This window comes from Aotus nancymaae, unplaced genomic scaffold (genome assembly GCF_030222135.1).
Source record: "Aotus nancymaae isolate 86718 unplaced genomic scaffold, 86718_ANA_hifiasm-v0.15.2.pri h1tg000007l, whole genome shotgun sequence".
NCBI lineage: Eukaryota > Metazoa > Chordata > Mammalia > Primates > Aotidae > Aotus > Aotus nancymaae.
Window position 1 is genome coordinate 10,974,573 of NW_026988418.1, and position 16,214 is coordinate 10,990,786.

Here is a 16,214-nt window from a genome sequence, read left to right on the forward strand (position 1 = left end):
AAGTCTTGTTGACTCACCTCCTTACATTAGGCACAGACCATTTTATTGAACGTTAACGCAAATCACACGGGCAGGAAATGTCGTAAAGAGAAAAGTAATCTTCTGACGGAAAAATAAATTAGCCGTGTTCCGAAGGAAAAGAAACATTCTTAAATAATTTCTCTTGCTGTTGGTATTGGCTGGCAGTGTGGGCCAGCCAAGCAAATGGTAATTTCCAAATTAGATTATACATTATGTCATATTAGTTTTATATTAGAAAAACAAACGGGATCAGAGGAGAAGTGCCAAGGTTGGCGAGCTGTGCTCGCCACGTGACCCGCCATGTTTCCACTGCAGAATGTTTAATGATTCCGGGAGAGGTGGAAGAGCAAACATTCAGACCCACATGGGGGAGAGTTGAGGTTGGTTGCACAGAGGTAGGCTCTCCCAGGAGGGAAAGGACAGCTCCCAGTCCAGGCCCCTCTGCGTATGGGTATGCAACCAGGCTGGGCAGGCAGGGAGCACCCCCACAACAGTCTCACTTTCTTTTCTTCGGGGATCTGGAACCTCCCTTGGAGAAACTGGTCTGGGCCATAGGGGCATAGGCTTTGGAGTCAGGCCACCATGGCCAGTCCATGTTCACAGGAGCAGCAGGTGGAGGTGCCACGTGTCAGTCCCAGAAGCCTGGGCGGGACTGTATTGGTGGCCTACTTCCCTAGAGAGCTGTCCTTGGGCAGTGGGAACAGATGTCTGTCTCCCCAGAGTGCAGGGCCAGGGGAATGATAAGGAGGAGACTTTAAATGAGAGTCATATTGTCAGCTCATTTTTTTGTTTTGTTTTGTTTTTTTGAGACAGAGTCTTGCTCTGTTGCCCAGGCTAGAGTACAGTGGCATGATCTTGGCTCATTGCAGCCTCCGCCTCCCAGGTTCAAGTGATTCTTGTGCCTCAGCTGGGATTATAGGCATGCACTACCACACCAAGCTAATTTTTGTATTTTTAGTAGAGATGGGGTTTCACCATGTTGGCCAGGCTGGTTTTGAGCTCCTGGCCTCAACTCACCCACCTGGGCCTCCCAAAGTGCTGGGATTACAGGTGTGAGCCACCGTGCCCGGCCAGCCAGCTCATCTTTGGTGAGGGCTACTCCATGCCAGGCAATTTACCTGTACTTATTCCGCATGGCAATCCCACCAAGCCATGTTACAGATAAGGAAATGGAGAGACCAAGAGGGCAAATAACTTGTCTGAGATCACATTATTGGGAAGCAGCAGAGTCTGTGCATAAACCGAGGCTCCAGGGCTGAAATCTTCACCACCACAGCAAATGCCTGTGAGTGGGTGGGGAGTGAGGGATGATGAATGGCTGGTCAAGAGGGTTCTTGCAATCACTGAGGCATCAGAGTCCTGACCTTTAAAGCCCCCTTCTCCCTAAGACTGTTGCTCAGATGGAAAACAGCACGTGTTTGTGTGTGAACTTGGGCAAATGTCTTACCAAACTATGAGCTTCTCAAGGACAGGGATCTTGTGAGATTATCTCTGAAAACTTTGTATCCAACATGGATGTTGATAACACTTTTGATGGTTGCAGTAGAGATAGGAGGAAGAAGAAATCCAGATGGTGAGGGCTAGAAAGGGCTCAGGGCCTTAGGAACCCTGGTCAGTGTTTGGCGTTTATAGATCTAGGTGACTCTGGAGAGTGCAAAGCTGCTCCCTGGTCCCATGACAGCATTGGCTAATCATTCACAGCACCCCTGCCCTTACAGATCTTCAGAAGCAGCCACTGCTAATCAAGGTTGGTACCGAAAGGAAACCTATTTGCTACTCTTGGTCGAGCCTACCCTCTAGTAGTAACTGAGAAAACCAATAGCAGAGACGGGGAGGCAGCTTGTCTGAAGTTATACTCCCAGTCATGGACAGAGTCAAATCCCAACCCGCCTTCCAGAGCATACAATGGCATTAAAAGAGAAGATTTAGGGCAAAGTAATTGCCAAGTATCTGACAAGTGATAGCCCACGCCCAGCTCTGGCTGCATGCAGCCTGAAGAGACAAAATAGAACCCAGGGGCCAATCAGGCAGCACTGCAGGCTGGAAGTCTCATTGCTTTGAACATTCCTGTCCTCAAACTGTTTTTCATATTCCTTAGGAGATCTGGGTTCTTGCTCCAGCTGGATTTTCCTTTGGCAGTCTACATTCTCTCCGGACCTCAATTTGTCTATCTGTTAAATGGGACAGGCATGGTGCTCAAGCTCTCTGAGATGTAAAATCTCTCTGGCTCTAATATTCCAGGATTCTGTGGTCTCAGAATTCAGCCCAGACTGTCCCAAAACTGAGCTGCTCCTTGGGGAGTCCATGAGAAGCTGCAGTAATTTGCTTAGACCACCAGGGGGAGAGGGAGGCATTCAGCAGGATTCCTGCCTAACTTCTGTGTGGTGCCCCTGGTGGCCTGGAGGGCTACTGCTGCTCCTGACTTCATTCCCTTTCTCCCCAGAGAACCCAGCTCCTGGGGATGACCTGACGTGAAAATACATGTATTCACTCATCGAATACTCAGAGTCCTTCCTCTAAGCCAGATCCCTTGCTGGGTGTTAGGGACCCCATCTTTGTCCTTGGAGGAGCTCACAGTCCAATGAGGGGGGCAGAAATGCATGGAGACCACCCAAATGCAGTCTGCACAGTAGGTAAGACCTGTGACTGGGATAGTGGGGAAGCCGTAGGAATGCAGGGGAGTCTTCCTGGGAAAAGTGATGTCTAAGCCAGACTCTGAAGGATGAGGCAGAGTTCAGCAAACAAGAGCAGGGGGCAGGGTCCATGCTGCAGGCAGAGGAACAGCAGAAGCAAAGGTCCAATTGTTGCAAGCAGAGTGAGTCACAGGTGGCTCAGTGGACTGGAGGACAGGACTGTGTGAGCAACAGGGGAGGTGAGCAGAGACAGGTATGCATTTGCTAAAAAATATTAATTGAGTGCATACTAAATTCCAAAAGGCCTTGAATGACATTTCCAAATCTTGAATCACCTCCCTTCCTGGGCCCTGGCCTGAGTGTCCGTAACATTTGTAATGAGGATTTGCTTCTAAATTTAGTTAATTGCTATTTGGCTTTTCCCATCTCATGGGGATAGCTGCACTAGAGGGAGTGGGACAGGAAACTGGCCTCAAGACCAGGAATAGCATCAGGGACATCATAGTCCAGGAGAGGCGAGATAGCAAGGGTGGCAGCCAAGGGCATGGCCTGGCCCCTCTGGCGTTTCCACCTGATCTTTGTACTATCTTCTTGGCTGCCTATGTCTTCCTTGGGGCATGAGATCCAGCAGCCTCACTCTACAGCCTGGCGAGCATCCTGGGCTGACTGGTGCACGTGGGACAATTAAGTGCAGAGACTGGAGTGGAGTGGCTGAAGGGGCAGGAGGGCAGAGAGGGCCCTTGGGGAAAGAGTTTTGTGAAGCAAAGTCCAGGAACAGGGAGGAAGTGGTGGTCTTAGCCAGAAGGCAGAGCCCTACCACTGCAGGGCCCAGACCCTGGGAGAGCTGAACCTGGGAGAAGCAAGAGGGAGCCATCATTAATTGCACGATAGTGTGCTGGATGCTTTGCTTATATCATCTCACTAAAATGCCTCAATAACCTTACAAGAAAGGGTTATTACTCCCAAGTTGCAGTTGGTTTTGATAGTAGTAGCACAAACACAGAGAGGTTAAGTAACTTGCCCAAAGTGACACAGCCAGAAAGTGGTGACACTGAGTCCAGAACTCTGTCTGACTCCCAGTCACTTCTCTCTCCAGTGTGCCATGGTGGCCCATTGTATTTCTTGCCTTTGTCCTGTCCTAGATCAGTGAACCTCATTTCTTCCTGTCTTCACGAGGGCTTTCTTCCTGTGTGGAGCAGCATCTTCTGTCCGTATTCTTTACCTGATGATGTTCTCATTTTCCAGGTCTGGTGCAGATGTCCGTTGTGAAAGGTCCTCTGATCCTTCCAGGTAGATTTTGTTTTATTTTCTCCTTCCCTCCCTTATCCATCCATCATCGCCCACCATCCATCTCTTTATCCCTTACCTGTAAAGATTTCTGGCTGTCTAGGTAGAGTTCATTGTTGCCACCCCTGTGATCCCACAGCACTTTGAAAAGCAGGTGAGCACCCCAGTCAATTACATGTATTTATTTATTTGTACTTGTGTCTGTTGGCTCCACCAGCCTGGGAGCTCCCTGAGGGATGGCTGCGTCTGACTCTGTTTTGCCCCAGGCATTGCCCAGCAGAGTCCACTTCCTGTTGACCTCACTCTGACTCCATTTTTGGACAGAAGGTTTTTTTGCATTTGGTCTGTTTTCAAATAAGAGTTTTTAATGTCTGCGGTGATTTTGGGTTGAGACTGAGCGCATTTTTTTTTTGATGCCAAGAGAGACATTTACAAATCACTACTGTTAGATGGGGAGAATTGAACTGGAGAAGTCTCTACTAAGTGGATCCTTTTGCTTTCCATCTAGGACCATGGGGTGACCCTAGAACTGTAGAGAATTGTGGACATTTCAGGGACTCCAGACTTGCCTCATCAGCCTGTGTTGCATCAACCATTGTTCAAGACTGGAGGAGATGTGGAAACTCAGTGTGTCTCTGTGGGCTCGCCAAGGGGATGTTGGGGCATGTGCCAGTTCTGGATGGGGATGGGTTGAGTATTAGTCAGTTTTTTTCTGGATTATGCTGTGGTAATAGACCCACCATGGCATGGTGGCTTTACAATAACAAAAGTTGACTTCCTGCCCACATGACATTCTGCCTGCGGTGGCTGTGGGTTGACTGTGGCTCTGCTCCATGTGTCCTCTTTATTCCAGGAGTCTTGTGAAGCAGCTGTCCCTATTTGGGGCACGACATACTCAGGGCAGAGAGCAAAAGGTGAAATGGTGAACCACACAGTAGCTCTTAATGTCCCTTCCACTCATAGTTCACCGGCCAAAGCAAGAGGTGTGGCTGAGTCCCATGTAAACTCTGCCCACAGAAGACCCTGCAAGCTACTTGGCAATGTAAATCCTCTTACGGGGCAGGAAGCTGGGGCAGGGATAATCAGGAGCAATAGCACATCAATCACAGGCTGTAACCTTCTCGTGGTCTCCAGCCAGCTCCCTCCACCAGCCTCGTATGGCCCATGCAGTTGCTTCCTGGCTTTAAGAACCTTTGGAGCCTCTGGAGAAATATGATGCCAAATTGTATATAAAAGTGTGTCTCAGGCTGTGGGGGTTAGTTACCTAGGAGTGCAGAGGAAGCAGAGACAGGTGGAGTGAGCTGCTTGTGAAGACCTTTCCTCCCGTCTTTGCCCAGCAAACTCCTACTCTTCCTCTGGGGTCCAGTTCTAATGCCACCTCCTCTAAGAAGCCCCTGGATGGACCCTCCAAGCCAGGGTTGGTACTCTTCCTCTGTGCTCCCACTGCCCCTTTGCTTTTCTCATTTCACAACTACTGAAGTGTGTGCAATGTCTGTTTGTGTGTCTGAATCCCCTGGGAGCAATGGTGTACTGGAGTTGGCTCCTACCAGCTGTGAGAGTTGATGGCACACATCTCTTCCCAAGTCTATGTTCAGTGGTCTCGTGTGGGTAGCTTGAAATTGGCCATGGTGGGATATTAACATCACAGAAATCAGCAAATGCTACAGATAAAGAGCATTTTCCTCTGAAAGAGCCAGTTGTTAAACAGTTATTGTCAGCCATTGCCTTGGACTGTGGACAACTTGAGGGCTGGACTGCGCCTTGCTCATCTGTCTTCCTTTTGAGTCTGATGGGGGTCTTGAGTATTCCACAAGGAATGACTGAAGGAGTGAGTCAGGGGATGAGGAAATTAACTTTTGGAGGTAGTGGAGTACAAAGTGAATGAATGCATGTCTGGCTGGATTTTGAGTTTCCATTGGGTCTGTTTGTCCTTCCTCCTAGGCCCTCCTCCTTCTCCCAGGCCCCTGGCTCTGAGCTCATTGTCCCAGGGGAGGTATGTGACAGGCAGGACACAGAAAGCCTGCAAGACTTTCTGGCCTTTGTTCTGCAAATCTCTGAGCTTTTAGAATTGAGAACGTTTACAGAGGAAGTAAAGGGGAGAAGAAGGATAAATGAGAGTATCTCTAAGAAACACAAAAGGGAGGAGGAGAGAGACAAGACCAGGTCTCTGTTCCAGGCAGCTTTGCTGGGGAGGTAACAAGCACCCTGGGAGAAGGGGCTGTGGGCGCATCCAGGAGATGTTGCCATTTTGGTGGCAGAGGCAGCCAGATAGGCAGGGTCAAGTGGGGTTTCTCAGGTATAAGCAACGTGGGTCAATTCTCAGGGACTAAGTGCCCTTCCCTGCCTGGGCCCCACATCTTGACATCATGTAAGATTCCAGAAATGGGGAATGACCCCAGAAACTTGGGGTAAGAAATTAAGTTACAGGAAACAAAGCAAGTGACGTTTCTTGCATCCCCTTGCTCCTATGTGGGTTCCCATGGTTGATACCTGGGATTTATACTGCCACTCATGAATAATTTAGATCAGAGGTTGGCCAACATTTTCTGTGAAGGGGCATATAGTGTATATCTCAGCTCTGCAGGCCACATGGTCTCTGTCACAATTATTCGACTCTGCCATTGTGGCGCAAAAGCAGCCACAGACAATACGGAAATATGAATGAGCGTGGCTGTGTTCCAATGAAATTTGTTTATGGACAAAAACTTTGTTTATGGACTGAAATTTGAATTTCATATAATTTTCATGTGTCTCACAATCTTCTTTTTTTAATTTCCCCTCAAACATTTACAAATGTAAAAGCAATCTTAGCTTGCAGGCGGAGGCCAGATCTAGCTGTAGGGCCATAGGGTTTGCTGAAACCCTGATGGAGAGAACTGAGTGAGTGAGTGAATGTGTGTATCGGTCAACAAGGCGGCAGGCAGGGCACAAGGCAGCAGGGCACATGCGCCTGGCAGAGGGGGCAGGAGAGCCCCCTCACCTGAAGGAATAGTGAGAAACTGTCTGGAGCAAGGACACTCCTCCTTTCTCCCTCTGCACCCTGCACCCCCACCCAGTCCTACTACTGGTTCCCTGGGCCCTGGTGCCATCTGCAGTCATTCAAGGTGCCTGCCTCTAAGAGCTGGACCTTCTGTGGGAGGATAGCTGGGCAGCTGGACCCAGCGAACTGGGCGGGCCAGCCGTGTTCAGTCTCCAGGAAATGAGTGTGGACACAGCGCAGGCCCAGTGGGGCTGCCCACCCTGGAATGCCTGGATCAGGTTCCCGGCGGCGTCTGAGCACTGTAAACACAGTGGCTGGACAGGCCACCTCTCTGACGTCCATTGAAGGCAGACCTGCCCAGGAGGAAGGCAGGATTGGGTCTGACAATTTGACATAAGCCACAGGGCAGTGTCCGGCGGCTGGGGAAGCCCAGCGACCCCCCTCCTCAATGTCTCCATGCTTGCTTGAGTGGCAGCTGGTCCCAATTACGTTCCTCTGTGGAGCCAGGGGTCTTCAGAGTGGGGAGCCCCTCAGAGATCCAGGCTGCTCCTTCTGACAAAGGTGGAGAAACTGAGGCCCAGAAAGGAACAGACACTTGTTAACTGCTACAAGACTAGAGCTAGGAGCTTGGTCTCTGGCCTCCCACAGCAGGGCAGATCTGGAGAAGATCCTTGGGTGGCAGCTGGGAACTTGCCTCTCAGCCTTCAGCTGCCCCTGGTAGGAGTTCCTTTGGACCTGTCAAGAAGCACTGGTGTAGGAGTCACACACAGCCAAACTCTACACATTGTCAAGTGTGTTTAGTGCATTTACACACTTAGGTAAATGGACATAGAAATCACAGTTGATGAACACTCACTGTGCACCAGGCTGTTAAATGCATAACATATGCCAGCCATCTCTTGTGCCTTTTGTGGCCAGGCTGCTGTTCACATGGGAACACACCCATGGTAGATGCAGGCACAGGCACACTGACAAGCGCACAATCACATAGAGGCGTGGCCATGACCACTGTGTTAATACAGCCCCTTGCTGACATGCACATCAGCGCCTGTGTCTGTCCAAGTATATGCTCTTATCAGGGACACATACATGCTCACCTTTGCACATTTATGCACACACACACCCCACACTCTCTCATACTTCTCCACTGGCAGCTCTCGCAGGTGTGCAGCCACATGGACTTGAGATTAACGCTTCTCTCTGGGGGCTCTAGACTTTCACCTTCTTGTTCCTGATACTTTTCAAAGTTCTACTGAAGAGTTTGAGGACAGGGGCTGAGGAGGGGCTGAGAATAGCAAAGCAAGCAATTTGGAAAATTCTGATCATTTTTCATTGTTGTTATACTTTAAGTTCTGGGATACATGTGTAGAACATGCAAGTTTGTTACATAGGTATACATGTGCCATGGTGGTTTGCTGCACCCATCAACCTGTCATCTGCACTGAGTATTTCTCCTAAGGCTATCCCTGCCCTAGACCCCCCTCCCCTGACAGGCCCTGGTGTATGATGTTCCCCTCCCTGTGTCCATGTGTTCTCATTGTTCGACTCCCACTTATGAGTGAGAACATGTGATGTTTGGTTTACTGTTCTTGTGTTAGTTTTCTGAGAATGATGCTTTCCAGCTTCATCCATGTCCCTGCAAAGGAGGTGAACTCATCCTTTTTTATGGCATCATAGTATTCCACAGTGTATATGTGCCACATTTTCTTTATCCAGTCTATCATTGATGGGCATTTGGGTTGGTTCCAAGTCTTTGCTATTGTAAACAGTGCCACAGTGAACATATGTGTGCATGTGTCTTTATAGTAGAATGATTTATAATCCCTTGGGTATATACCCAATAATAGGATTGCTGGTCAAATGGTATTTCTGGTTCTAGATCCTTGAGGAATTGCCACACTGTCTTCTACAGTGGTTGAACTAATATTACACTCCCACCAACAGTGTAAAAGTGTTCCTGTTTCTCCACATCCTCTCCAGCATCTGCTTTTGCCTGACTTTTTAATGATTGCCATTCTAACTGGTGTGAGATGGTATCTCATTGTGGTTTTAATTTGTATTTCTCTAATGACTAGTGATGATGAGCTTTTTTTCATGTTTGTTGGCCACATAAATGTCTTCTTTTCAGAAGTGTCTGTTCATATCCTTTGCCCACTTTTTGATGGGGTTGTTTGTTGTTTTCTTGTAAATTTGTTTAAGTTCTTTGTAGATTCTGGGGATTAGCTCTTTTTAGATGGATAGATTGCAAAACTTCTCTGCCATTCTGTCGGTTGCCTGTTCACTCTGATGATAGTTTCTTTTGCTGTGCAGAAGCTCTTTGGTTTACTTAGATCCCATTTGTCAATTTTGGTTTTTGTTGCCATTGCTTTTGGTATTTTAGTCATGAAGTTTTTGCCCATGCCTATGTCCTGAATGGTATTGCCTAGGTTTTCTTCTAGGGCTTTTATGGTTTTAGGTCTTATGTTTGTCTTTAATCCATCTTGACTTAATTTTTGTGTAAGGTGTAAGGAAGGGGCCCAGTTTCAGTTTTTCTGCATATGGCTAGCCAGTTTTCCCAAAACCATTTATTAAATAGGAAATCCTTTCCCCATTGCTTGTTTTTGGCAGGTTTGTCAAAGACGGTTGTAGATGTGTGGTGTTATTTCTGAGGCCTCAGAACAGAACACTGTTCCATTGGTGTATGTATCTCTTTTGGTACCAGTGCCATGCTCTTCCCAAAGATGCTCACGGGAGCCACAAAGATGCTCACAGCGCGGGGCCTGCTGACATCCAGCCTTCGGCTGATTTCACTGCCGAGGAGCAGGCCTCCAGCTTTCTTGGGCCTAGCCCAGTCTCTTCATTGACACCAAACCCACCACCCTCTGGTTGCTCCAACGTCCAGCAAAGGTCCTGCTGGAGAGGGCTGTGCACACGCGATCCACTCTTCCCCAGACCCTCTGCTGCACACAGCCTGCTGTAGGTTGATAGTGGCACAGCTAACACTGAGTGCCAGGCACTGTTTAGAGTGCTTTATATAGATTGACTCATTGTCACAACAAACCTGTGTGTTACAGACTATAGCTACATCCATCCTGCCGACAAAGAAATAGAGGCTTGGAGAGGTAAAGCAACTGATCCTAAACCACAGGAAACAGAAGAGCCAGCATTCACGTCTCAGCAATCTGGCTCACCCTCTTAATGGGTGGCAACAGTCACCATCTTAATCACTCTGTAGTGCCACCTGTTAGAACCCAGGGCAGGTTAACCCCAAGAGGTTCCAGGACTTTGAGACCCCAGGGAGGATTGGGAGGAGGAGATTTGTACATCTTATCGGCCTACTGTGTGCCATGCCCTACTTTGTGCAGGCCCTATCCTGTGAGGGCCCATTGGCCTTGCTGCCATCAGATTCCACCCCTTGGGCTGTTTACACTGCAACTAGCGGGTCCCTCCTCAAGCCCAGATATAGTCCTGCTAGCTCAACACCTCTGGACTGATGCAGTTTCCTTTAGGGTCCTGGGGTCCGTATTACAAGAATTCCCATGGATATAGCTGGGGCTGGAAGTGAGAATGCTGCAGTGACAGGGCTGGGCTGTGCAGTCACCTGAGGTTGAAGGTGCAAAGGGGGACGCAGTTCCCAAACCCATCCATTCCTGCCCCATGTCTTCTTCTCCCACTTGTATGTCTCATGCGTGGTTTAAACTTCCCCACCTCCTACATTATGCTTATACCGTGTACTCCATCACCTCCTCCCAGCCTTCAAAGCTCACGATTGACAACTCTTCTGGGAGCCTTCCTAGATCACACGGCTGGTATTGGCAGTGTTTGCAGGCCCCTTTCGCTCTGTGTCTTCATACAACCCCTCGGCCTGCCTTGGGTTGGATAGTTGCAGCTGATTCTGGAGGTACTTACTGAGCGCGGCCTATGTGCTGGGCACTGGAAATACAGCTGTGAGCACGACAGGCATAGTCTGTACTTTCAGGGAACTTCCAGTCCTTCTTTCCTACTGGAATTAGAGGCTCTTCCACCAACTTGGACCTTGTTAAGTTTATTAATTTTGTTCACAGTGCCTGACACAGAAATAGCACAGAATAGCTGCTTGATGCATGTTTGAAGGATGGAATTTGTAATCTTCGTTCTTTATAATGCTTTAAAATTAATTTAAAAATAAATCAATTAATTTAAAAATTCAATCTGATTTACCATTCAAATTCAGTTTTGTCTGGGAAGAGAGGAGTCCCTCAAGGGACAGGGTGCAGGTCTGGGACCAGGCCTAGGCTGGTGCGGTGGGCAAGGATGGCCACCCTGTGGTGGTTGTAGCAGCAGCCGCAGAAGTGGACACATCTTTGTCCCCAGCCCTGGCCTGGCTGCCTGCCCGCCCTCCGGCCTGCCATCCACATGGTGGAAATGCTGAGGAACAAGGCCCTTCCTGTGTTCCTCTCTTTCCCTGTTTTCTAAAAATAAGCTGGAATCTTCTCCTCATCTGCCCCCAATTTTCTTCTTCTTGACCCTGATGACCTCATACCCTCAGATGAGGCCACATGTGTGCCCACTGCTGGACAGATGGGCCGACCCCGTGGTGCAGATGGTGGGAGCGAGGAGCCTGCCCTGGCCTCTGCCCCAACCCAGCTGGCCCCTCCAGCTATGCCCTTCCTGGGAACAAAGCACTGGGCCAGACCTTGGACTGCTGGTGGAGTGGGACAGAACTTGCCTATAGCAGGAAGCTCCACCCGGGTTTTATGAATGGTCATGATAATAATAATCGCCCACATTTGTATACAAAGCACTTTCATATCTGTTGTCTCCTTTAGTCCATGCAACAACTCTTCAAGATTGATATTATTAAGAATGCCTGGAATGAACACATTAGGAAACCAGAGAGGTTCCTGTACTTCCCTAAGGTTGCACAGCTAGGAAAGAACAGGACCAGGATTCAAATCTATGTCTCTAAGAATTAAAATTCTGCCCCTTTACACTCCCCGTCCTGTTTGCCAATGTCGGAAATAGGCAGTGGTTTTGCAACTTTGTACCCAGAGACTTCTTTTTTTTTTTTTTTGAGACAGGGTCTCCCTCTGTCACCCAGGCTTGAGTGCAGTGGTGCAATCTCTGCTCACTGCAACCTCCACCTCCCAGGCTCAGGTGATCCTCTCACCTCAGCCTCCCAAGTAGTTGGGACTACAGGCGTGAACCACCACACCCAGCTAATTTTTTTTTTTTGTAGAGACAGGGTTTTACCAGGTTGCCCAGGCTGATCTCAAACTCCTGAGCTCAAGCCATCTGTCTGCTTCAGCCTTCAAAAGTGCTGGGATTATAGGCGTGAGCCACCATGCCAGGCCTAGAGATCTTCATATCGTTCTTTTAGTTGCTGTTTGTTGAGGGCCCGCTTGTGTGTCAGGCACCGTGCTGGGAGCTCCACCTTGACCCCAAGAGGAAGGAATGATTAAACTCACTTGGAGGAGGAGGAAGCTGAGACTCAGAGATGGAAGGCAGCTGGCCAAGGCCATTCCTCAGTGAGACTGGGGCATCAGTGTTTGGACTGAGGGCTGCCTGACTCCAGAGTTTTTTCTCTGCAAAACAATTCACAACAGTTGGCATCATGTGCTGCCTTTTCTTGTTAAGTAATTATTAATCATTGGACAGACACATTTTGAGCGTCTCCTCTGTGGCAAGCATAGGGACACAGGATGAGCGAGACCTACACATCCTGCCCTAGTGGGCTTTATGAATTAGTGGAAGATGGACCTGGAAATGGCAATTATGGTGCAGAGTGATAAACCATTATTAGCCATAATAGTAAGCTTTGCACAGTGTTTATTGCTCACTGAGGGCCCTCAAGGGAAATCTGGCCATTTCCATGTGATGCTGAAAATGGTCTGCTGGCCTCCCTGTGTCCGCAGCTTCATGTCTGAGCCTCCCGGCCTGGCATCCCAGGCCGTGGTGATGTGGTAGAGCCCCCCTCTCCATCTCAGTCCCCTGCTGGCACCCTGCTTACTTCGTGTTCCAGCACCACCGAACTGCTGCCTCACACACTGGGGGTTCTCATCTTGGCGGCTTTATCCTGCAGGGCCTCTGCTGGAATGCCTCCTATCTCAGGCCCCACTTTCTCCTGGCTACCTCTTACCCTACAAAACTCAGCTCAGTTGGTACTGCCTGCCCAGGGTAGGTGGGGTGGTTGGAAGCTGGGGGATTTTCCTGTATTTGGAGATATGTGTGCCAAGGATGGATGATCAGGGCAGGGAGACAAGTCACCTAACTTCTATGGGTTTCAGTTTCTTTTTCTGTGAAGTGGGCTCAAGTATAGGACTTAAGTACTTAACTTGAAGGCCTCATTGGAGGGAAGCACAGGAGCCTGTGGGAGCAAAGCGGAGTGTAACCCAGCCTGTGGGTCAGGGAAGCTTCCTGGAGGACTCAACGCCAAGGAGAAGCCTCAGATGGTATTAACAGCTAACACGTAATTGTGATTGTGCATCTTATGTGTGGGGTGCTGTTCTAAGCCCTTTGTGTATGTTAAGTCATTTAATCTTTGTGACAACCCTGTGAGGCACGTGCATCTCCTCATTACATGTCAGGAAACTGAGGCACAGGGAGATTAGGGGACCTGCTTAAGGCCACACAGCTAAGAAGGGGCAAAGCCTGATTTCTAACCTAGGCCCTTGGCCCCAGCATCCACACTGTAGCTACCTTTCTACCAAAGAAGGGGAAGAGCAGTGGGGATGGAACCCAGAGCCCAGCGCCAGGGCTGTGCTTGTCTTCCCACACCTCGCCCCTGCCCCTACCTCCCAGCCTCCATGCTGGGGCGGGGTCCTGGATGAAGTCAGTGGGGTTGTTCTCCTGACTGGGCCCTTGGAGTCATTTCTGTCTGGAAGCCAGGGGGCATCACTCAGTTGGCGAGGAGCTATGAAAGAAACGACTCTCTTCTCTTCCCATTTGCAGGGGCTCTTCATGCCTTTCAAAGCACTTTTCCTGCCTGTGAGCTAAGGCCATTTTTACTAATAGAGAAAGAGGCCAAGATGAATCAAATGGTTTGTCCAAGATCAGGGGCCAGAACCCAGGACCCTTACCACAAAGTCATGATTGCTTCCTTCCCTTCCTCCCTCCCTCCTTCTTTCTCTCTACTTCTCTTCTTTCCTCTTTTCCTTTCCTTTCTTCTTGCCATAACTATTTATGTGGAGGAGGAGGGGAATAGGAGAATGAAATAGGGAGGGTTATAGAGTGGGAAGAGTACTAGACAGGAGTCAGAAACCTTGAATCTTAGTCCTGGATTTGCCGTTAATTTACCATGTGACCTTAAACAAGTCACTTTTTTTTCATCTTGATAACTTGGGGTAGGGGAGGCTGTCACATTCATTCTTTTATTTGACAGAATTGTTGTAAGAATCAGTTCAATAACATTTGTTCTTATATCTGCTCATCTATCCATCCATCCATTCATCCATCTGCTCATCCATCTACTCACCCATCCAACCATCCATCTGCCCACTCACTCGTTTATCCATCCACCTATCTATGACTGGACCTGCCCAGTCATCTGTCTACTTATCATTTATCCACTGCCTCATTTGCCATCCCTTTCACCTACCACTCATCCATCCACCCACACATCCACCCATCCATCCACCCATCCATCCACCCATCCATCCATCCATCCATCTATCCATCCCTCCCCTGGGTCCCTGCTCTGTGCCATGCATAATAAGAGAAGGACCGTACCATTTCAAGCCTGGCTCAACTGGCATCTCCCCCAGGTGATTTCCTAGCTTCTCTTGTGGAATCTGAAGGCCTATTCCTACTTCTTCTTGGGAAAAATGTCCATCCCACCAGTATCACACTCACCAGATAGCTTTTGTCACAATCGGTCCTTAACCAGACTGGGAGGTCCTGAAGGGCAAGGACTGATGTTGATTCAGCTCACTGTAATCAACCAGCCTTGTCCAGCCCCTGCCCTATGTACTCATCAATGACTGTTCTCTGAGCTATGTCTGTTGAACTCCTCCCCTCATCCTAATTCATGCTCAACTTTCAAGGATAGTGTGAATTACAGTGAGGGGCTTGGAGTCAGATGGTAAACTGTTGCCTCGATGTCCGTTTCTCTTGGGAGCCTTAGTCTTACCGTTTTTAGAGAAACATTCTTACTCCCTCACTTCGAGATCCAGAGAGGCTGAGTCCAACCCAGCATTACACAGAGAGCCAATGAGAGACTTGGAATAGAAGCCTGGTCTTCTCATGCTAATTAGCAATCCACACAGCCTCACTCCTTTGGATGCTGCCCACGGAGACCTGCCACATGAGCTGCCAGGAGTGGGAGGCAGCTCTGGATCACCAATCTCCCTCTCCATCTTGCCACCCCTGAACCTGCCCAGTTAGCCCAAGCAGCCCTGTGGTACCAAGACCTGCTGTCTGCCCTGGCAAGACATGGGGCTGGCTCAGGCTTAGAAGGCTGAGAGTTTATTATTTTCGGGTTCAGGTCTGGTCCAGAGCTGCCAGACTTCTGCTGCCTGGTGGGGCCAACCCAGACTTTCCTGGTTCTGTCCAGCTGTGGCAGTCCCCAGGACCATGCTGAGTGACAGGGGTCAGGCCTCCCCCAGCGCCTGTGATGTGTCATTGGTAGCTGTGAGCTGGCCCCCCAGCTTCTCTGCTCCCAGAGGCCAGTCCCCTTAGGGAATGTGCACTTGATGGGCGGGCTGTAAACGAGCTGTCAGCAGAGGTGGTCTCGCCCCTCCCTCTCCTCCCTCCTGTCCTCCCTCCCTCCCTCAGACTCTTAGAGCTCTCAGCCACATTGGAAGAATTAGGGGGCAGCTGGTGGAGGGAGGTGGCTGGTTCCCATGGCGGGGAGCATGCATAAGTCCTAACACATTGGTGCTGCGTGTGTGTGCTGGCCGCGGGAAGAGGGCCCTAGCTGTGCAGATGCTGTCCTGGGGGGCTTGGTGGGCAGGGCTTTCCCAGAAAGCCTTTCTCTCTAACTGGCCTCAGGACCTTTCTGGAGTAGGGAGATGCCTTCAGTATTTTTCTGTTTGCATTCCTTATCCATTCTGCTTATCTTGTGTAGAAAAGATCCAGCCTGGGGCCTGGCGCTTGGGTCCTGGGTCAGCAGGAGCTGCTAATGTGTGACCTTGGAGGAGCCCTTTCCTCTCCGTCTCTTTGTGGGGCTTCTATGGTCACTGAGAGCCGTTGAGTTGACAACCCGGGATGCGGATCTACATTGTTTAAGAAGTGCTCACGACCGGGAACGGTGGCTCATGCCTGTAATTCCAGCACTTAGGGAGGCCGAAGTGGGCGGATCATCTGAGGTCGGGAGTTTGAGACCAACCTGACCAACA

At 49.5% G+C, this 16,214-nt stretch overlaps 1 long non-coding RNA gene across 1 annotated transcript in view; it reads left to right on the forward strand.

The window, feature by feature from the left end:
• The first annotated feature begins 2,822 nt into the window (after positions 1-2,822).
• The window catches only part of LOC135272579 (uncharacterized), a 137,485-nt gene continuing 124,093 nt past the window's right edge, over positions 2,823-16,214 (forward strand). Inside the window, exons 1-2 of the long non-coding RNA XR_010340599.1 lie at positions 2,823-2,907; positions 3,900-3,944. This is a non-coding gene — a long non-coding RNA (uncharacterized LOC135272579). The remainder of the gene's footprint in view (positions 2,908-3,899; positions 3,945-16,214) is intronic.